The sequence below is a fragment of the Oncorhynchus gorbuscha genome, linkage group LG01, assembly GCF_021184085.1.
Source record: "Oncorhynchus gorbuscha isolate QuinsamMale2020 ecotype Even-year linkage group LG01, OgorEven_v1.0, whole genome shotgun sequence".
Classification (NCBI taxonomy): domain Eukaryota; kingdom Metazoa; phylum Chordata; class Actinopteri; order Salmoniformes; family Salmonidae; genus Oncorhynchus; species Oncorhynchus gorbuscha.
Genome location: NC_060173.1, coordinates 13,378,750 through 13,403,615, shown reverse-complemented (window position 1 = coordinate 13,403,615; position 24,866 = coordinate 13,378,750).

The window sequence follows — 24,866 nt, the reverse complement described above, 5'->3', positions numbered from 1 at the left end:
GGCCGTAAGGCAGAGGATCACTGTGGTGATGGATGGGGACTGACTGCTTGGTCTCGCCGTGCTGTGGTGTCTCTCGCTCTCTCTGAGCCGGGGGAGTTTTTGTGTGTGTGTGTATGTGTGTGTGTTGACAGTAGAAGCTGAATTAATGCAGTGTCAGGTCACTCCTGGGACCTCATCCAGTCGTGACTGTGGTCTGCTCTACACATACCTGGGTCCTCCTGGTCTAATGTGACGTGTGGTCTGCTCTACACATACCTGGGTCCTCCTGGTCTAATGTGACGTGTGGTCTGCTCTACACATACCTGGGTCCTCCTGGTCTAATGTGACGTGTGGTCTGCTCTACACATACCTGGGTCCTCCTGGTCTAATGTGACGTGTGGTCTGCCCTACACATACCTGGGTCCTCCTGGTCTGTGACGTGTGGTCTGCTCTGCACATACCTGGGTCCTCCTGGTCTAATGTGACGTGTGGTCTGCTCTACACATACCTGGGTCCTCCTGGTCTGTGACGTGTGGTCTGCTCTGCACATACCTGGGTCCTCCTGGTCTAATGTGACGTGTGGTCTGCTCTACACATACCTGGGTCCTCCTGGTCTGTGACGTGTGGTCTGCTCTGCACATACCTGGGTCCTCCTGGTCTAATGTGACGTGTGGTGTGCTCTGCACATACCTGGGTCCTCCTGGTCTAATGTGACGTGTGGTCTGCTCTACACATACCTGGGTCCTCCTGGTCTAATGTGACGTGTGGTCTGCTCTGCACATACCTGGGTCCTCCTGGTCTGTGACGTGTGGTCTGCTCTGCACATACCTGGGTCATCCTGGTCTAATGTGACGTGTGGTCTGCTCTGCACTTACCTGGGTCCTCCTGGTCTGTGACGTGTGGTCTGCTCTGCACATACCTGGGTCCTCCTGGTCTAATGTGACTGTGGTCTGCTCTGCACATACCTGGGTCCTCCTGGTCTAATGTGACGTGTGGTCTGCTCTGCACATACCTGGGTCATACTGGTCTAATGTGACGTGTGGTCTGCTCTGCACATACCTGGGTCCTCCTGGTCTAATGTGACGTGTGGTGTGCTCTGCACATACCTGGGTCCTCCTGGTCTAATATGACGTGTGGTCTGCTCTGCACATACCTGGGTCCTCCTGGTCTAATGTGACGTGTGGTCTGCTCTGCACATACCTGGGTCCTCCTGGTCTGTGACGTGTGGTCTGCTCTGCACATACCTGGGTCATCCTGGTCTAATGTGACGTGTGGTCTGCTCTGCACTTACCTGGGTCCTCCTGGTCTGTGACGTGTGGTCTGCTCTGCACATACCTGGGTCCTCCTGGTCTAATGTGACTGTGGTCTGCTCTGCACATACCTGGGTCCTCCTGGTCTAATGTGATGTGTGGTCTGCTCTGCACATACCTGGGTCATCCTGGTCTAATGTGACGTGTGGTCTGCTCTGCACATACCTGGGTCATCCTGGTCTAATGTGACGTGTGGTCTGCTCTGCACATACCTGGGTCATCCTGGTCTAATGTGACGTGTGGTCTGCTCTGCACATACCTGGGTCATCCTGGTCTAATGTGAGGCGGTGTCCGCTCTGCGCTCACTCCCTCAGTAAACAAAAACAACTGTCAGAGTCCAGGGTCATCTCATCACACAGTTATGTATTAAAGAGAGAAAAGGATCATTGTTCATCCCCAACACTAAGTGATAAGCCTCTTCATTCATGAACCAATACAAGACATGACAGAGACAAAAGGGGGAATATTGCAGTGACTGAACATGGATTTCAAAGTTAAATAGGATGTCTGTTGTTGCAGGAATATTTTCCAACCCAAGACACCTTAACCTATCCTTGTTATAAAAGTACTGGAGGTTATATTAGGTCATCAAAGAACAATGAGAGCTGACCAGCAGCTCTAAATGGAACAAATGAATTCAACCCTTTTGTATTTTCTCTATCAAGACAGGAAATGGAGTGTAGTGAGAAGACGTCTAGCTGATCTATAGAGGTCAGTCTGAGTCCGTCTCACTGCATGCTGGGTTATTTGACTGACAGGCTGTATGTACCAGAGACCGCCTGTTGGTTTAGCTGCCAGCCTACAGCCTGTCTGTCAGGTGGATGATGTTAACCTCTAGCCTTGCAGATACCACAGAGACCTGCATCCTCTATTTGTAGATCCACTGTTCTAATGTGATGAGGACTGACAGCCAGCTCAGTAGCTCTGCTCTGCCCTGCTGTAGTTTTTCCATCAGTGCGCAGTGGTTTAAAGTACCAAAATACTTACATTTTTGGGGGAATCTGTACTTTCTTTTACTATTTATATTTTTGACAACTTTTACTTTAGTACATTCCTAAAGAAAATATGTACTTTTTACTTCCATACATTTTCCCTGACACCAAAAAGTACTCATTACCAGAGGTGGGACCCAGTCATTGTTTTACAAGTCACAAGTCTTAAGTCTTAGCATTCAAGTCCCAATTCAAGTCCCAATTCAAGTCCCAAGTCAAGACTGTCAAGTATCAACTCAAGTCTCAAGTCCTAAACTTTGAGTTTCGAGTCCTAAACAAGTCATAATGTGCTCTACACCAAATGTAATACCATTTCATATTTTTAACAAGAGTAATAGTATATTACATTTATGCAAATCATGAATGCTTTTAAAAATATCTCTATATTTATTACATTCCAAATAAACATTATATTTTCATGGAAATACATGGGTAGCCATGAGAAAGACACCCCCCAATAGTGATCAACGATCGAGAATTGCTATGGGGCGCAATCGGGCGATGTAGGCTTGCACACACACACACACACACACACACACACACACACACACACACACACACACACACACACACACACACACACACACACACACACACACACACACACACACACACACACACACACACACACACACACACACACACACACGCTCATTCTGTGGTTACAGTAGGCTGACGTATGTCAGACAGTGGTAACATCAGGCAGGATTTAGGCTACCAACTGCCTAGCCAGTTGTAGCTCAATCTGGGTACAATGATCACGTTCCCGCACTGACTGACTGTGTGGCGGCTCATTGATTTAACTTTACGTTAGCCTACATAGTACACCAGTAAAGTAATAAAATATATAGCTGTTGGTTATATTAGCCACGACTTACTGTTCTTTGTGCAGCTTCAAATGTCGAACAAAGTTGGAAATTGTTGTTCCTCCGTCTGTAATTTTCTTCCCGCATGTTTTGTAAGTTGCAAACCATTTTTTTGCTGACACAGCATCGTCTTTATATCCAAAAATAATAATTTTGGGTATCATCTTTCCAAGGGCTCCATCTGAATTCACCCGCCGTCGTTCCTCTGCACTGCCACACACAATTTTATCTCAGCTGGAACAATTTGATTGGCTGCTGTCCGATTCAAATCAAATCAAATCAAATCAAATCAAATCAAATGTATTTATATAGCCCTTCGTACATCAGCTGATATCTCAAAGTGCTGTACAGAAACCCAGCCTAAAACCCCAAACAGCAAGCAATGCAGGTGTAGAAGCACGATGGCTAGGAAAAAATCCCTAGAAAGGCCAAAACCTAGGGAGAAACCTAGAGAAGAACCAGGCTATGTGGGGTGGCCAGTCCTCTTCTGGCTGTGCCGGGTGGAGATTATAACAGAACATGGCCAAGATGTTCAAATGTTCATAAATGACCAGCATGGTCGAATAATAATAAGACAGAACAGTTGAAACTGGAGCAGTCAGCACAGTCAGGTGGACTGGGGACAGCAAGGAGTCATCATGTCAGGTCGTCCTGGGGCACGGTCCTTGGGCTCAGGTCCTCTGAGAGAGAGAAAGAAAAAGAGAATTAGAGAGAGCATATGTGGGGTGGCCAGTCCTATTCTGGCTGTGCCGGGTGGAGATTATAACAGAACATGGCCAAGATGTTCAAATGTAATCCGTTAAATGAAGAGTTGTTGCGCTGCACACTTTCTTTTAACAGCATAATTTTTTATATTTGGGCTTGGGGAGGGTGTCAAGTCAGGTTGAGTCATAAGGCTCAAGTCCAAGTACAGTCACGAGTCATTGGTGTTAAAGTCAAAGTCGACATGCAAGTCATCATATTTGTGACTCGAGTACTTTGTTTGTAAATTCTGTCTGAGTGGTGGAGTGTGCCCTTTTCTGTCTTTAAAAAAATGAATTGTGTCGTCTGGTTTGCTTAATATAAGGAATTTGATGTACAGCATTTACTTTTGCTGAAGTATGACAATTGAATACTTTTTCCACCATTGTACTTAAAGTACATTTAAAACCAGATACTTCTGGTGGGATTTTCCATGCATCGGCAGAACAGAGATGCTACCTCTGGTAAGACGAGGGGTGGGGGTGTGTCTTTTTGTCAATAATTGCTGGTGCGCGATGTCTAATATTAAAGAAGGTATTAATCGCCTGAGGTAAAGTACCTTATAATAAGCTGTAGACCACACTATCTACCAAGAGAGTTCTCATCTGTATTATTAGTAGCCGTCTATTTACCACCACAAAGCGAAGCTGGCACTAAGACCGCTCTCAACCAACTCTATAAGGCCATAAGCAAAGAAGAAAATGCTCACCCAGAAGCAGGGCTCCTAGTGGCCGGGGACTTTAATGCAGGCAAACTTAAATCAGTTTTACCAAATCTTTATCAGCATGTCACATGTACAACCAGGGGAGAAAAAAAATCGAAGACCACCTTTACTCCACACACAGAGATGCATAGCAAGCTCTCCCTCACCCTCCATTTGGCAAATCTGACCACAATTATATCCTCCTGATTCCTGCTTACAAGCAAAAACTAAAGCAGGTAGTACTGATGACTCGTTCAATACGGAACTGGTCAGGTGACGTGGATGCTACACTACAGGACTGTTTTTCTATCACAGACTGGAATATGTTCTGGGATTCATCCAAAGGCATTGAGCTTGGGCTCCCAAGTGGTGCAGTGGTCTAAGGCACTGCATCCCAGCTAGAGGCATCACTACAGACAACTTGGTTCAAATTCAGACTGTATCATAACCGGCCGTGATTGGGAGTCCCATAGGGCTGCACAATTGGTCCAGCGTCGTCTGAGCTTGGCCAAAGTTGTCTTTGGTAAAACAATGCTCGCTTTAATGCTCGCTTCAAGGCGAGCAACACTAAAGCATGCACAAGAGCACCAGCTGTTCTGGTTGACTGATAACGCTCTCGGTAGCTGATGTGAACAAAACCTTTAATTAAACAGGTCAACATTCACAAAGCCGCTAGGCCAGATGGATTACCAGGATGTGTACTCAAAGCATGCGCGGACCAACTGTCAAGTGTCTTCACTGACATTTTCAACCTCTCCATGACCGAATCTGTAATACCTACATCTTTCAAGCAGACCACCATAGTCCCTGTGCCCAAGGAAGCTAAGGTAACCTGCCTAAATGATTACCACCCCGTGGCACTCACGTCGGTAGCCTTGAAGTGCTTTGAAAGGCTGATCATGGCTCACATCAACAGCATCCTCCTGGACACCCTAGACCCACTCCAATTCGCATACTGCCCCAACAGATCCACAGGTGACGGAATCTCAATCGCACTCCACACCACCTTTCTCACCTGGACAAAAGGAACACCTATGTGAGAATGTTGTTTATTGACTACGGCTCAGCATTCAACACCATAGTGCCCACGAAGCTCATCACTAAGCGAAGGACTCTGGGACTAAACACCTCCCCCTGCAACTGGATCCTGGACTTCCTGACGGGCCGCCCCCAGGTGGAAAGAGTAGCCAACAATACGTCTGCCACGCTGATCCTTAACACTGCGGCCCCTCAGGGGTGTGTACTTGGTCCCCTCCTGTATTCCCTGTTCACCCACGACTGCGTGGCTAAACATGACTCCAACACCATCATAAGTTTGCTGACGACACAATAGTGGTAGGTCTGATCACTGACAACGATGAGACGGCCTATAGGGAGGTCAGAGAACTGGCAGTGTGGTGCCAGGACAACCTCTCTCTCAAAGTGAGCAAGACAAAGGAGCTGATCGTGGACTACAGGAAAAGGCGGGCCTAACAGGTCCCCATTAACATCAACAGGGCTGTAGTGGAACGCGTCGAGAGTTTCAAGTTCCTTGGTGTCCACATCACCAACGAAGTATCATGGACCAAACATACCAACACAGTCGTGAAGAGGGCACGACAAAAGCTTTTCCCCCTCAGGAGACCAGCTGCACCATCAAGAGCATCCATACCGGTTGCATCACAGCCTGGTAAGGCAACTGTCGGCATCAGACCATAAGGCCGCCACCGGTTTGTTACCTATGAATAGTTACTTCGCCCCCACCTACATGTACAGATGACCTTAACTAGCCTGTAGTCCTGCACACTGACTCGGTACCGGTGCCCCCTGTATATAGCCTCGTTATTCTTACTGTGTTACTTTTTATTATTACTTTTTATTTTAGCCTACTTCGTAAATGTTTTATTTTTCTTTAACTGCACTGTTGGTTAAGGGCTTGTAAGTAAGCTTGTTTTATTCGGCTCATGTGGCAAATAAAGTTTTATTTCATAGTATTATTTAATAGTATTTTACTGGGTGACTTTTACTTTTAACATTTTCTATTAAGGTAACTTTACTTTTACTCAAGTGTGACAATTGAGTATTTTTTCCACCACTGAGACACACACACAGCAGAAGGCAGACAGACATGGATGACAGACAGCCATGGATGATGGACAGCGTGGATGATAGACAGGCATGGATGACAAACAGGCATGGGCACCTTGTCGGAGAGAGAGGAGAGCTCCAGGCTCATCCCTTGGTCTCCAGACCTCATCTCCCGGTCTCCAATAACTAATTTGACATTTTAGTAATTTTGCCAACACTCTTATCCAGTATACAGGAGCAATTAGGGTTAAGTGCCTTGCTCAGGGCCTTATGAACAGATTTTTCACTTTGTTGTTTGGGGATTCAAATCAGCGACTTTTCGGTTACTGGCCCAATGCTCTTAACCACCAGGCTACCTAATCCCCCGGGTTTCCAGACCTCATTCTCCGACCTCCAGACAACATTCCTCCACCTAGCTGAGGAACGGGTCAAGGGACAGTTTACCCCAAACTACCATAAAATACCACAAAGTACCCACACCAACGACCAGAAACTGCCTGAAACAACCACTCATTTGAATTTTAACATGAAAATGAATGTGTGTAAGTTACAGTACATCACTCCTCAGAAATGTAAGAACAGATAGTGAATGGTTTAATACCACTCTCTACTCCATTAATAATAACATTGATCCATTAATAACATAACTCTCTACTCCATTAATAATAGAACTCTCTACTCCATCAATAATACCAATCTCTACTTCATTAATAATAGAACTCTGTACTCCATTAATAATATAACTCTCTACTCCATTAATAATAGAACTCTCTACTCCATTAGTAATACCACTCTTCTACTCCGTTAATAATAGAACTCTCCACTCCATTAATAATATAACTCTCTACTCCATTAATAATAGAACTCTCTACTCCATTAATAATACCAATCTCTACTCCATTACTAATATAACTCTCTACTCCATTAATAATGTAACTCTCTACTCCATTAATAATACCAATCTCTATTCCATTAATAATAGAACTCTCTACTCCATTAATATTACCACTCTCTACTCCATTACTAATATAACTCTCTACTCCATTAATAATACTAATCTCTACTGCATTAATAATAGAACTCTCTACTCTGTTAATAATATAACTCTCTACTCCATTAATAATAGAACTCTCTTCATTACTAACATAACTCTCTACTCCATTAATAATACCAGAAATGTAAGAAAAGATAGTGAATGGTTTAATAATACCACTCTCTACTCCATTAATAATAACATTAATCCATTAATAACATAAATCTCTACTCCATTAATAATAGAACTCTCTACTCCATCAATAATACCAATCTCTACTTCATTAATAATAGAACTCTGTACTCCATTAATAATATAACTCTCTACTCCATTAATAATATAACTCTCTACTCCATAAATAATACCACTCTCTACTCCATTAGTAATACCACTCTCTACTCCATTAATAATATAACTTTCTACTCCATTAATAATATAACTCTCTTCATTAATAATACCAATCTCTACTCCATTACTAATATAACTATCTACTCCATTAATAATACCAGAAATGTAAGAACAGATAGTGAAGGGTTTAATAATACCACTCTCTACTCCAGTAATAATAACATGAATCCATTAATAACATAACTCTCTACTCCATTAATAATAGAACTCTCTACTCCATTAATAATACCAATCTCTACTCCATTAATAATATAACTCTCTACTCCATTAATATTACCACTCTCTACTCCATTGCTAATATAACTCTCTACTCCATTAATAATACCAATCTCTACTGCATTAATAATAGAACTCTCTACTCTGTTAATAATAACTCTCTACTCCATTAATAATATAACTCTCTACTCCATTAATAATAGAACTCTCTTCATTAATAATATAACTCTCTACTCCATTAATAATACCAATCTCTACTCCATTACTAATATAACTCTCTACTCCATTAATAATACCAATCTCTACTGCATTAATAATAGAACTCTCTACTCTGTTAATAATATAACTCTCTACTCCATTAATAATAGAACTCTCTTCATTACTAACATAACTCTCTACTCCATTAATAATACCAGAAATGTAAGAAAAGATAGTGAATGGTTTAATAATACCACTCTCTACTCCATTAATAATAACATTAATCCATTAATAACATAAATCTCTACTCCATTAATAATAGAACTCTCTACTCCATCAATAATACCAATCTCTACTTCATTAATAATAGAACTCTGTACTCCATTAATAATATAACTCTCTACTCCATTAATAATATAACTCTCTACTCCATAAATAATAGAACTCTCTACTCCATTAGTAATACCACTCTCTACTCCATTAATAATATAACTTTCTACTCCATTAATAATATAACTCTCTTCATTAATAATACCAATCTCTACTCCATTACTAATATAACTATCTACTCCATTAATAATACCAGAAATGTAAGAACAGATAGTGAAGGGTTTAATAATACCACTCTCTACTCCAGTAATAATAACATGAATCCATTAATAACATAACTCTCTACTCCATTAATAATAGAACTCTCTACTCCATTAATAATACCAATCTCTACTCCATTAATAATATAACTCTCTACTCCATTAATATTACCACTCTCTACTCCATTGCTAATATAACTCTCTACTCCATTAATAATACCAATCTCTACTGCATTAATAATAGAACTCTCTACTCTGTTAATAATAGAACTCTCTACTCCATTAATAATATAACTCTCTACTCCATTAATAATAGAACTCTCTTCATTAATAATATAACTCTCTACTCCATTAATAATACCAATCTCTACTCCATTACTAATATAACTCTCTACTCCATTAATAATACCAATCTCTACTCCATTAATAATACCACTCTCTTCTCCATTCTACTCACCTGCCTCATCATGTGTATTGTTGCATTACTTCAGGATTGTTTTTATAGAGATCCTTTTAAAACACTGTGTGTCATTAAGACTGGGGTCTACACTACAACTTAGTTACGGCCCTCCCAGAACATGATTACAAAGCACTTTCTCACGGATCAGAGACGCTCAGCAATCAGTGAAAATCAATGGTGCTCCTTTCTCCCTCCTGCATCCAACTCTTTTACAAAACAATGAATTCTCACAGACTGAAGAAGTCCATTGCAGAGGAGAGGTACTTGGTAGTCCATGCAAGCATTGAGCATTAAAGTCTGTCCACGTCCCAAACAGCACCATATTCTCATTATAGTGCACTACCTTCGACCGCAGCCTCTGATCAGTATATAGGGAATAAGGTGCTATTTGAGATACAGGCCCTGTATTATGTAACCAGAGCATTTTTGGGAAACCACAGGGGGCGAAAGTAGTCCTGTCCATCTGCTTGAATTAGACAAAGCAAGTGAGACAATTTAATTGGGCCATTAATCCATTGATCCAGAACATATCATCAAAACCCTTTAGACAGGTAGTTGACTTAATATTAGGGTCCATATAATTATCTCTAAATAGTCACAGGGAAATCTAGTCGACTGCAGACCAAATTGAGAGATGGAAGTAAGCATTTCACTGTAAGGTGTTGTATTCAGCGCATGTGACAAATAACATTTGATTTGATTTGATAGATCTGCCAACCAGCCTAACCCACAGCTAGAGTGGGACACAAATACTGGTATGAAACAGAAGAGAAAATAACATGTTGGTGTGTATTTGAACGGCATCCCCGACTGTGGAAGACTGCAGAGGAAACCGAATGTCCTCTCCTCTCAGAGCCACAGCACACACAATCTGACTCTGTCAAAGCCACAACACACACACACACACACACACACACACACACACACACACACACACACACACACACACACACACACACACACACACACACACACACACACACACACACACACACACACACACACACACACACACACACACACACACACACACACACACACACACACACACACCAGCCTTGTTGATTGCAAGCCTCCACACAATTACACACACTTTCCTGTTTGATTAAAATGAGCCCCAGTGTTTAAGCCCCAGTGTTTAAGCCCCAGTATTTAAGCCCCAGTGTTTAAGCCCCAGTGTTTAAGCCCCAGTGTTTAAGCCCCAGTGTTTAAGCAACAGTGTTTAAGCCCCAGTGTTTAAGCCCCAGTGTTTAAGCCCCAGTATTTAAGCCCCAGTGTTTAAGCCCCAGTATTTAAGCCCCAGTGTTTAAGCCCCAGTGTTTAAGCCCCAGTGTTTAAGCCCCAGTGTTTAAGCCCCAGTGTTTAAGCCCCAGTGTTTAAGCCCCAGTGTGAATGCATCAGAATTCCATTACTCTCAGTGTCAGTTGACATCAGGCCTGGCAGACAGCTCAAATAAATCCACCTGCCTTGACAAAATTATGCCTCAATACGCCATTAAACAACAATGAATAAAAGAGTTGTACTTTCATTAGTTTGGGAACAGAATATGTTGTGGATTATGTTCCCCCCCAAAAAAATATAAAACACAACAAAAAGTTTACTTTCAAAAGAAACTGAAGGCGTTGACAGCTATGTCTATGTAGGATAAGAGTTTGAATAGAAAAGAGTGCGAGAAGAGAGACGTGAAGAGACTTTGTGAAGAAAGTGAGAGAGGGGTCAGTCTAACAATGTTCTCTGTGAAATCAAGATGTCTCCCAACTGAATGTTTGTTCAGGCACTATTCACAGAGCAACAGATGACAAATGGACTGTGGAGTTTGTATGGATGAAAGGACACGAAGAGTCTGGGACACAGACAGACAGACGGACGGACAGGAGGACGGGCGGGTGTGCAGACAGACAGACAGACTCAGGACATCTTCTGCTCAAAGTCTCTCAGACTCAAACAAAGTTATTTGTCCTGGGGCGGACCTCAGATAAAAATGACAAATGAATGTAAAGTTTTAACAAACCTGTTTTAACTAGATTTACATAAGCACATAAATCACAGCACTTTCACTCAGTAATGGTTTTTCTATAGACTGGCATGACTACAACAGTACCACTGTTTTTCTAGCTTTGCTGATTAGTAGATGTTCCTCTCCCTGCCAGATGCAAGTGTATCCTATCCATATGTAATCATGTACTCGGTCATTTGGTAAAGTACTGTGAACAAAAATATAGACACAACATGTAAAGTTTTGGACACATGCTTCACGAGATGAAGTAAAAGATCCCAAAAATGTTCCATGTGCACAAAAAGCGTATTTCTCTCAAATGTGCACAAATTAGTTTACATCCCTGTTAGTGAGCATTTCTCCTTTGCCAGCATAATCCCTCCCCCTGACGGGTGCGGCATATCAAGAAGCTGATTAAACAGCATGATCATTACACGGATGCACCTTGTCAGGGGGAGGGACAATAAAAGGCCACTCTAAATTAGGCAGTTTTTGTCACACAACACTGTGCCACAGATGTCTACAGATATGAGGGAGAATGCAATTGGCATGCTGACTGCAGGAATGTCCACCAAACATTACCAGTCATGTGAAATCCATACGGTAGATTAGGGCCTAATGAATTTATTTAAATTGACCGATTTCCAATTGACTGATATGAACTGCAACTCAGTCAAATATTTGAAGTTGTTTCATGTTGCATTTATGTTTTTATCCAGTGTAAATTCCAGCAGCAATTTGCTTTATTTATTTTTTATTTCATTTTTCTTGTGTTTATTGCAGCTGTTGTTGGGCGGCCCAGGCGGTGTTGTTGGGCGGTCCAGGCGGTGTCGTTGGGCGGCCCAGGCGGTGTTGTTGGGCGGCCCAGGCGGTGTTGTTGGGCGGCCCAGGCGGTATTGAAAGGATACGTTGTGAATTATCGCAGTGTGTCTGTGATTAATGTATCCCGTTAAACTGTTGAATAAGGGGTAATTAGAACGTGCTGCATATGGTCAAACTACTTCCTTCAGCTGCACCCTGTTTTCTTTTCAGATATGAATTTATATCTGTTTTCTTCTTTTCATATATTAATTTCAATATACAGTGCATTATTAGTGTACTAGTATACACTATCCACTATCTACAAGAATTCCAATGTTCGTTTCAATACATTTTAAACTTCGGATAGCACATGGAATATTTCCCTGGAGATTTTAATTATGGAGTTGCTTCTGGGTAGCCTGGTCCGCATCACATACACACACACACACGCACACAAGCGCACACACACACACACCTTTCCTTCGTCCATCTGCATGGGGGAGGGATAAATAACACATCTGTCACAGTTTTTCAAGGACAACTGAATGAAGAGGGGAGTCTAGTGGAGACACGTCACTGTCCTCTTCTGTCCTGTCCTCCTGGATCAGAGCACACATGGGTTGAAATAGTATTTGTTTTCTTTCAAATACCAAATCTGCACTTGATTGAGAGCCTGCCTGGTGCAAAGGAACCAACCTAATAAATAATCTAATATAAACCTAGCACATCGGACACTCCAGTCCAGGCAGTCTCAATCAAAGGCAAAAGTATTTGAAAGAAAACAAATACTATTTCAACCTGTCTGGATGAGAGGGTTGGAATGAGAGGCTTGGAGAGGCCATACATCAAATCTAATCACATTTATTTATAAAGCCCTTCTTACATCAGCTGATGTCACAAAGTGCTGTACAGAAACCCAGCCTAAAACCCTAAACAGCAAGCAATGCAGGTGTAGAAGCACGGTGGCTAGGAAAAGGGGGGGAGGGAGGAAGGAAGGAAGGAAGGAAGGAAGGAAGGAAGGAAGGAAGGAAGGAAGGAAGGAAGGAAGGAAGAAGGACGGGTTGATGGACGGATGGGTGGAGGGAGGAGGAGGGACAAATGGTTGGAAGGAAGGATGGAAGGACAGATGAACGATGGAACAAGGGAAATGGACAAACAGATGAAGAGAATTAACGAAGGGCAGAAGGGAAGGAATGTAGCCCAGTTAAAGTCAAATTGAAGTTTACTCACGTGCATTATTAATGGGAGGATGAGGAGAATATATGTGTAATTAGAGCAAGGCCATGTATTCCTGCCTATGTCTTCACATTCATCACCCTGGCAGAAGAAACAATTGAGAGATGAGACCAAAGAGAGGAGGAAAGAGGAAAAATGAGATAGGAGGTGAGAGGTGAATAGAGGAGAAAGAGAGGAGGGGAGAGCTGAATATAGGATAAAGGGGAGGGGAGGGGAGAGCAGGAGAGAGAGGAGGGGAGTGCTGAATAGAGGATAAAAGAGAGAGAAGAGGAGGAGAGAGGATAAAGGAGATAGGAGGAGAGAGATGAATAGATTAGAAAGGAGAGGGGAGAGGAGCAAAGTGAGAGAAAGATGTCTGACTAGCAGACAACAGTTATCCATCACATCAAGGCCTTAGACTTGATTACAATTATATTATACTGCGGGATATTGTCATCGTTTTGCCTGCTGGAGCATGTCAAAATAAGATATTCTAAACATAAACAATGGGTCTAAACAGTAGTCAACTTTTCAAACTTCAATATCTTATTCCTTTGTGTCTAACTTTTGTATTCTATTAGGAAGACACTGTAGCCTGCAGTGTATGGTTCAAAGGTGTAGTCTCCTAACAGGGTCTTTTCTTTTCCATTAGGGTAAGACTACAAGTCTGTGGCAGTGTGGAGAAGAGAAGAAAATAGGTCTGATAGGCAGGGAGGAACATCATTTTCTCCTCTCTGCTCTGCTAGGAGACTGTCGCTGCTGAGGAGAAATGACACGTCAGAGAAGATCCTTACCAGGAAGAGGGCTGGGGAATGGAGGTAGAGAACGGAGGAGAAATGGAAACAAGTCTTTCTCTCTCATGGCTCTCTACATTCCAAATGGCACATTAGTTCCTTACATAGTGCCTATGTGTTCCACAGCCTCATGCAGTATACATAGAAATCCAATATAGTGTTGGGGCGACACAATGATTTGATCATTAGTAAAGGGCAGGCTGTGGCACCATATAATATATTGAGAAAATATTAGCCATATTTCAGGTAAAATGCTACCAATCCCATTCTAGTGAGAAATGTGTGAGAAAAAGTGCACAGTCACACAGGGAGAGAAAGCAGAGAATGAATGAATGAGTAAATCTGTGAATGCTTGTGTCAAATGAATGAATGAATGAATGTAAGAAAGTAATCAGGGATTGTTACTGACTTTGAAATGAAATGTCGATGTTTTTGAAATAATGCTGACAATTCCCATCATACCCCTTTACCATTTGATAGTCTTGGATTAATGCATTCCATCATTTATTTCCCATCAGTTTAGTCCTAATTGAACCACTGCTATGATCAGTAGAGTAACTAACTAAACCTGGTGATTCCAGAGATTTCCATCATTGGGTTATGAGTAATCCTTCTGCCAAACTTTACAGTGTTCACTTCCCTAAACTGTTATTTGCTACTTGTCTCACTCATTTCCTGCTTTGTTGTAACATGGTTAACATTCATCCCTGCTGCATCTCAGTTCTCCCAGCTCTAAGCAGAAAGAAAACAAACAGGGTCTGCGTTGAGTCCTAAATGACACCCTCTTCCATATGGGCCATGGTCAAAAGTAGTGCACTATATGGGGAATAGGGTGCTATTTGGGACACATTCAAGGCCTGATGCAGACATGCATCAATAGATTGGGCTTGCACAATGAGCATTGATTTACTCCCTTCCCTCTGGTCTCGCCCCCTGAGGCACACCTCACCACACTATCCAATTCCCACAATGAGAACAAATGAACAAGAATTATCCTAAATTCACCCATGAGGCCACTTAGGATGTAGCCATTGAGACCAGGGGAGATTCTTCTTCTGTGTTGAATAATTAATATCTATAATCTATATAATTAATATCTTATAAATGTTATAGAGGAAGATATTGTTCACTTAGATATGTATTTAATAAGCATAGACAAAGAAAGGGAGGTATAATAGCACACCTCATAAAGCACATACATAGTATGACAGTGTTTTAGATGTATTTTTAAATATCCAGATGGATGGGAACACATTGTTCACTAAGATGTTAATTTATTAGCCGTACACAAACTCTGCCGGATTCAAAAGCTAATTTAATCAAACACAGAAGGCCTTTTGAATTGGGACTACTGTCTGGGACATTGTTGTCTGACACTGTTTTGGATAAAAATACCCAGATGACCTACAAGACATGAAAGGAACAGCTATTGGACTTAGAAAACTGGGGTTTTAAGTACTAGATTATACAATGTGTCTCCTTTTTCACTCGCTGAGAGTTTTTGTTGAACAGTTATGTGTCAAATGGCTAACTATTCCCTATATACAGTATGCACTATATATACAGCAGTAAGTGGACGCCCCTTCAAATTTGTGGATTTGGCTATCTTAGCCACACCAGTTGCTGACAGGTGTATAAAATCGACCACACAGCCATGCAATCTCTCGAGGTTAAAACACTGGCAGTAGAATGGCCTTACTGTCATAGGACTGCCCTGCTAGAGCTGCCCCGGTCAACTCTAAGTGCTGTTATTGTGATGTGGAAATGTCTGGGAGCAAAAACGGCTCAGCTGCAAAGTGGTAGACCACATAAACTCACAGAATGGGACCGCCGAGTGCTGAAGTGCGTAGCGCATAAAAAAAGTTTGTCCTCGGATGCAACACTCACTACCGAGTTCAAAACTGCCTCGTCGGGAGTGTCATGAAATGGGTTTCCATGGCCAAGCAGCTGCACAACAGCCTAAGATCCCAATGCACAATGCCAAGCGTCGACTGGAGTGGTATAAAGCTCACCGCCATCGGACTTTGGAGCAGTGGAAACGTGTTCTCTGGAGTGATGAATCAGGCTTCACTATCTGGCAGTCTTACAGTCCGATGGAAAAATCTGGGTTTGGGACGCTAGCTGTCCCAATGCATATTGCCAACTGAAAAGTTTGGTGAAGGAGGAATAATGGACTGGGGCTGTTTTTCATGGTTTGGGCTAGGTCCCTTAGTTCCAGTGAAGGGAAATCTTCACGCTACAGCATACAGACTATTCTGTGCTTCCAAATTTGTAACAACAGTTTGGGGAAGGCCCTTTCCTATTTCAGCATGACAATGCCCCGCGTACAAAGCGAGGTCCATGCAGAAATTATTTGTTGAGATCATTGTGGAAGAACTTGACTGGCCTGCACAGAGCCCTGACCTCAACCCCATCGAACACGTTTGGGATGAATTGCGACACCGACTGCGAGCCAGGCCTAATCGCCCAACATCAGTGCGCGACCACACTAATGCTCTTGTAGCTGAATGGAAGCAAGTCCCCTTAGCAATGTTTCAACATCAAGTGGAAAGCTTTCCCAGGAGAGTAGAAGCTATTATAGCAGCAAAGGGGGGACCGCTCCATATTAATGCCCATGATTTTGGAATGAGATGTTCGACGAGTAGGTGTCAACATACTTTTGGTCATGTAGTGTACATATACTAGTAAATAAGTGCAATATAAACAGAATAGGGTGTCATTTGGAACGTTCAAACCTCTCACTTACAGGGTGCAATTTCATAACCAGTGGTCTCTCTCTGAACAGCATCAGACCTGGGTTCAACTACTATTTGAAATCTTTCAAATGCTTTGAGCGTTTGCTTTAGCCTTCCTGGAGTGCCAAGTGGGCGGGGTTTGCCCTGTACTTTTAAAAGCAAGCTTATTCAAGCAGAGCTAAATTATTTTAAATGATTTCAAATAGTATTTGAACCCAGGTCTTAAGAGCATACAGTACCAGCATCATTATTATTACTATCCATGCTTAATGACTAAAAACACACGAGACCTCACATTTGACCAGTAACCAGACACAATGCAGTCTTTTCCTGAGGAGAAAGTAACATGTTTCATGTTGTTGATATATAACTCTGGTTGTCCTTCATGTTTGAACCCCCACAGAATTTTAATGGCCCCTACTGACAACTTGGCTCTAAGCCACCCTGTGTAGCCTTCATTAGGCCTTGAGAGGATGGGGAACTCAAAGAAGACCCCCTACGACGATGAGGGGATCTAGCTATAGGGGTAAAACGCCAACTCAATTTCTGAGTTGCACCAGTGGCGAGGCTCCAAGACACATACGTCAGGACCTCCAAGATACGAACACATTGGGAATGGAGGTGCTTTCAGAACACTGTCTGTGTATATCTGTCCATGTTTTTAACTGCAAACCGGTTACCTTCACAAAGCACCATAAAACCTTCAACTTTTCCTTCATCCCTGACAACATCTTTGACTTGACAGAAAAAGAACAGCTCAATTTACTCTGCTATCAAACACCTTTCTCCAAGCGAATGGATCTCACTATAGGATACCTTTTGTGATTAGCTTTACTGTCCAAGGTCTCCTTTGGCCTCTCGAAATACCTTAAGTCTGTGTCCCAAATGGCACCCTATGGTCCTGGTTAAGAGTAGTGCACTATATAGTGTTTGGGGTGCTCTGTGGGACGCGACCCAAAAAATAAGCCTCCCTGTGCACCTAGACACCTATCTGTCCAGACATGCCATTGTATCTATAAGAAGATATTATGATTGTGTAAGGACAGGACAATGGCCTGTCTGTAGCCCAGACAGACTGCAGACTGATAAGAAAGGCTCTGGGATACTGTCCAGATAGAAATGGAACCTCAGTCTGCATTCCAAAAGGTGCCCTATTCCCTGTATACAGTAGTGCACTACTTTTGATCAAGGCCCCAGTCAAAAGTAGTGCACTATATAGGGAATAGCGGGCGATTTAGTCATTGTTTTGGCATATCTTACCTCAACTCCAGGAAGTGATCTTTATTCGCCAGTTCAAATCATATCCAATGTCCTTGATTTGTTTCCTCCCGTTTCATTACATTACTGTAAATAAGTAAGTACTGTACATGCTTAATTTCTAACTGGAAAACTGGAGAGAAAAACAACTGTAAAAGCCCTTTATAAATTGAAATGCATTTGAAAGATTGATTGAGCATTTGTGGTGTCCTATGATGATCAACTGAGCAAAATCTCAAACACATACACCAGGGTGAAAAGCAAAATCTCAAACACATACACCAGGGTGAAAAGCAAAATCTCAAACACATACACCAGGGTGAAAAGCAAAATCTCAAACACATACACCAGGGTGAAAAGCAAAATCTCAAACACATACACCAGGGTGAAAAGCAAAATCTTATCTGAATAATTCCGACAGTCATTTTAGGAAAATTAACTGAAAAGTATGATTGCCCATGTCAAATGAGGATCAAAATATAAACAGCATTTGAAATTCAATTTAATGTATTGACTGAAATTGTGATGGGTTTGACCTCTGACAAGCTGTGATTGCTGAATAAACTGGATGCTTATTGAAGCAAAATAGAAAATAACAAATCTTTGCTTTATTGGAAATGTGTTTTTTTTTAGGCATATCTCTCAGGAGGCAGCTGCCAATATAAGTGTAATCAGCAGCATTCTGCCGGGGGGAGAAACAGACAAAACCTCCTACAGTTTTCTGGGTTAAAAAAATGTTTGTGTGAAAGGTCGATATTTTGATATTTCCTGAGGCTAATGACTTGTGACCTTAGACTACATAAGGCCAAAATAACAACATCCAATCAGCCCACATCGAAACAGGCAATAAAACGTTCACCCAACATGATGTCTTCCACACAATACTGTATACGAAGCCAACTCTCCATTTGATGGCTTGATATTACAATAACAATGTCCAAGAACACCAAATCATCTTAATCATTCAGAGTCACTTCTCACAAAATCCATTATTGTAGGCAATTGAATCAAGACTAAAGTAGCCTACATCCTGTCACAAGGAGAGATCACAAGTGGAACATTTCACATTCCACTTTAATGATGAAGAAAAATCATCTGTAAGCAGCAGAGTGGAGCCTCTTCATGCAATACAGTAGCCCTGCGGTCACAGTGGTAGAAGCAAACACAATAGAGTGTTTAGGGCAAATAAGTGGCTTTTTAATGAAACTCAACAATGTGTAATGTCTGGTATCAAATAATACTGTGGGGATGGAAAGGGCTGTGTGTAACAGGGACAACACTACAGTACTTTGTTTTACTTCCCAGGTCATATAACTCTCTGTGAAGCATTGAAGCCAACCAGGGTATGAGAATCATAAGGTCAAAACCTAGCTCGGGCCCAGTGTGACACCCTGGACAAGAGCTATGCCTTTAGCTGTACTTGCTAACTGACATAGTCTACTGGAGCCTACTAGGCTAGCCTACACTGCTGAAGGAGGAGATTCATAAGTCATCATAAAGGCTCATACAGAGGCTTGCCAAAGTATTCAACCACCTTGCATTTTTCTTATTTAGTTGCCTTACAACCTGGAATGAAAATTGATTTTTGTGGGGATTTTTGTATCATTTGATTTACACAACATGCCTACTGCTTTGAAGATGCAAAATATTTTTTTATTGTGAAACAAACAAGAAATAAGACAAAAAAAACAGAAAACTTGAGAATGCATAACTATTCACCCACCAAAGTCAATACTTTGTAGAGCCACCCTTTGCAGCAATTACAGCTGCAAGTCTCTTGGGGTATTTCTATAAGCTTGGAAAATCAAGCCACTGGGATTTTTGCCCATTCTTTAAGGCTAAACTGCTCCAGCTCCTTCAAGTTGGATGGGTTCCACTGATGTAAAGCAATTTTAAGTCATACCACAGATTCTCCATTGGATTGAGGTCTGGGCTTTGACTAGGTCATTCCAAGACATTTAAATGTTTCCCCTTAAACCACTCGAGTGTTGCTTTAGCAGCATGCTTAGGGCCATTGTCCTGCTGGCAGGTGCACCTCCGTCCCAGTCTCAAATCTCTGGAAGACTCAAGAATTTCCCTGTATTTAGCGCCATCCATCATTCCTTCAATTCTGAACAGTTTACCAGTCCCTGTCAATGAAAAACATCCCCACAGCATGATGCTGCCACCACCATGGTTCACTGTAGGGATGGTGTTCTCAGGGTGATGAGAGGTGTTGGGTTTGCACCAGACATAGCGTTTTCCTTGATGGCCAAAAAGCTACATTTTAAACTCATCTGACCATTGTTATGAATACGTACCACACTGCACTTTGGTCCTCTTCTCCTTCTCCCGACGACAATCGTCACAGTAATTTGTTGCACCAGATCTTATTTAGGGGCTTCATAGCAAAGGGGGTGAATACATATGCACGCACCGATTTTCAGGGTTTTTTCTTTTTTTTTAAACAAGTAATTATTTTCATTTCACTTCACCAATTTGGACTATTTTGTTTATGTCCGTTACATGAAATCCAAATAAAAATCCATTTAAATGACAGGTTGTAATGCAACAAAATAGGAAAAACGCCAAGGGGGATGAATACTTTTGCAGGGCCCTTTACATGCTTATAACAAGTAGTAATGCACATGGAGGCTTGAAGTAAAGTGTCACATTATTCCACATTAACATCAGAGGTTTTCTCTGATGCGTTGAGGATCCTCATAGCAGAGGTAGGCTATATCAGGGTTTACAAAGGCAGGGGAATTTCTGTCATTTATTATTCATTATGTCAGATACGTTTTTTAATGAAGGAGCTGGTATACCAAAGGAGCTGGGGGTGTAAGAGGGTATATGAAACAACTGGGGTGAAGTGTACTGTGTGAAACAGACATATGTTTAAAACTGCATTCCGCCTCAGGGATAGATAGAGCATAACTAGAGATAATATATAATAATAATAATAATAATAATAATAAATATGCCGTTTACATATGCCAACACTAACAGTCACGCGTGCAAACATTTTTTACGTATGTATGGTCCCATCAATCGAAAACCCAGTATCTTGTCTACAGAGGACAGAGATGCACCAATTTGTAAGTCGCTCTGGATAAGAGCGTCTGCTAAATGACTTAAATGTAATGTAATGTAATATCCTTGTATATCCAGTTCAGGTGATTAGAGCCAAGAGTATAGCCTGGGTACCAGGACGTTTGTGCTAACATTTCACTCCTTGCTACTCCTTGTCATGCCAAATAATGTTTGGCTTTACAAGGAGTGGAATATTAGCACAAACAGACTGGCTACTAAGAGTAGAACTTTACTACTTCGGAAAACTTTTAAAAGGAATATTTTCCCTCCTGGAGAAACTGAAAATCTTATTGGACAATTTTTTTTCAAAACTTCTGCTTATAATTTGTTTTTTTCACGTTTACATTTTGATAATTTAAAAAACGTTGTTATCCAGAGCAATTTACAGCAGGCCTCATGTTACTGCAGGCCTCATGTTACAGTAGGACTCATGTTACATTCAGGCCCCATGTTACAGTCAGGCCTCATGTTACAGCAGGCCTCATGTTACAGCAGTCCTCATGTTGCAGTAGGCCTCATGTTGCAGTAGGCCTCATGTTACAGCAGGCCTTATGTTACAGTCAGGCCTCATGTTACAGCAGGCCTCATGTTACAGCAGGCCCGATGTTACAGTCAGGTCACATGTTACAGCAGGCCTCATGTTACAGCAGGCCCCGTGTTACAGTCAGGCCACATGTTACAGCAGGCCTCATGTTGCAGTAGGCCTCATGTTATAGCAGGCCTCATGTTACAGCAGGCCTCATGGTACAGTAGGCCCCATGTTGCAGTAGGCCTCATGTTGCAGTAGGTCCCAAGTTACAGTAGACAGCAGGCCCCATGTTACAGCAGGTCTCATGTTATAGCAGGCCCCATGTTACAGTAGGCCTCATGTAACAGTAGACCTCATATTACAGTCAGGCCCCATGTTACAGTCAGGCCCCATGTTACAGTAGACCTCGTATTACAGTCAGGCCCCATGTTACAGTAGACCTCATATTACAGTCAGGCCCCATGTTACAGTAGACCTCATATTACAGTCAGGCCCCATGTTACAGTAGCCCTCATATTACAGTCAGGCCACATGTTACAGTCAGGCCCCATGTTACAGTCAGGCCACATGTTACAGTCAGGCCCCATGTTACAGTCAGGCCCCATGTTACAGTCAGGCCTCATGTTACAGTCAGGCCCCATGTTACAGTCAGGCCCCATGTTACAGTCAGGCCCCATATTACAGTCAGGCCCCATGTTACAGTAGACCTCATATTACAGTCAGGCCCCATGTTACAGTCAGGTCACATGTTACAGCAGGCCTCATGTTACAGCAGGCCCCGTGTTACAGTCAGGCCACATGTTACAGCAGGCCTCATGTTGCAGTAGGCCTCATGTTATAGCAGGCCTCATGGTACAGTAGGCCCCATGTTGCAGTAGGCCTCATGTTGCAGTAGGCCTCATGGTACAGCAGGCCCCAAGTTACAGTAGACAGCAGGCCCCATGTTACAGCAGGTCTCATGTTATAGCAGGCCCCATGTTACAGTAGGCCTCATGTAACAGTAGACCTCATATTACAGTCAGGCCCCATGTTACAGTCAGGCCCCATGTTACAGTAGACCTCGTATTACAGTCAGGCCCCATGTTACAGTAGACCTCATATTACAGTCAGGCCCCATGTTACAGTAGACCTCATATTACAGTCAGGCCCCATGTTACAGTAGCCCTCATATTACAGTCAGGCCACATGTTACAGTCAGGCCCCATGTTACAGTCAGGCCACATGTTACAGTCAGGCCCCGTGTTACAGTCAGGCCTCATGTTACAGTCAGGCCCCATGTTACAGTCAGGCCCCATGTTACAGTCAGGCCCCATATTACAGTCAGGCCCCATGTTACAGTAGACCTCATATTACAGTCAGGCCCCATGTTACAGTAGCCCTCATATTACAGTCAGGCCACATGTTACAGTCAGGCCCCATGTTACAGTCAGGCCACATGTTACAGTCAGGCCCCATGTTACAGTCAGGCCCCATGTTACAGTCAGGCCTCATGTTACAGTCAGGCCACATGTTACAGTCAGGCCCCATGTTACAGTCAGGCCCCATGTTACAGTCAGGCCTCATGTTACAGTCAGGCCCCATGTTACAGTCAGGCCCCATGTTACAGTCAGGCCCCATGTTACAGTCAGGCCCCATGTTACAGTCAGGCCTCATGTTACAGTCAGGCCCCATGTTACAGTCAGGCCCCATGTTACAGTCAGGCCCCATATTACAGTCAGGCCCCATGTTACAGTAGACCTCATATTACAGTCAGGCCCCATGTTACAGTAGCCCTCATATTACAGTCAGGCCACATGTTACAGTCAGGCCCCATGTTACAGTCAGGCCACATGTTACAGTCAGGCCCCATGTTACAGTCAGGCCCCATGTTATAGTCAGGCCTCATGTTACAGCAGGCCCCATATTACAGTCAGGCCCCATGTTACAGTAGACCTCATATTACAGTCAGGCCCCATGTTACAAACATTTTTTACGTATGTATGGTCTCATCAATCGAAAACCCAGTATCTTGTCTACAGAGGACAGAGATGCACCAATTTGTAAGTCGCTCTGGATAAGAGCGTCTGCTAAATGACTTAAATGTAATGTAATGTAATATCCTTGTATATCCAGTTCAGGTGATTAGAGCCAAGAGTATAGCCTGGGTACCAGGACGTTTGTGCTAACATTTCACTCCTTGCTACTCCTTGTCATGCCAAATAATGTTTGGCTTTACAAGGAGTGGAATATTAGCACAAACAGACTGGCTACTAAGAGTAGAACTTTACTACTTCGGAAAACTTTTAAAAGGAATATTTTCCCTCCTGGAGAAACTGAAAATCTTATTGGACAATTTTTTTTCAAACCTTCTGCTTATAATTTGTTTTTTTCACGTTTACATTTTGGTAATTTAAAAAACGTTGTTATCCAGAGCAATTTACAGCAGGCCTCATGTTACAGCAGGCCTCATGTTACAGTAGGACTCATGTTACATTCAGGCCCCATGTTACAGTCAGGCCTCATGTTACAGCAGGCCTCATGTTACAGCAGTCCTCATGTTGCAGTAGGCCTCATGTAACAGTAGACCTCATATTACAGTCAGGCCCCATGTTACAGTCAGGCCCCATGTTACAGTAGACCTCGTATTACAGTCAGGCCCCATGTTACAGTAGACCTCATATTACAGTCAGGCCCCATGTTACAGTAGCCCTCATATTACAGTCAGGCCACATGTTACAGTCAGGCCACATGTTACAGTCAGGCCCCATGTTACAGTCAGGCCCCATGTTACAGTCAGGCCTCATGTTACAGTCAGGCCCCATGTTACAGTCAGGCCCCATGTTACAGTCAGGCCCCATATTACAGTCAGGCCCCATGTTACAGTAGACCTCATATTACAGTCAGGCCCCATGTTACAGTAGCCCT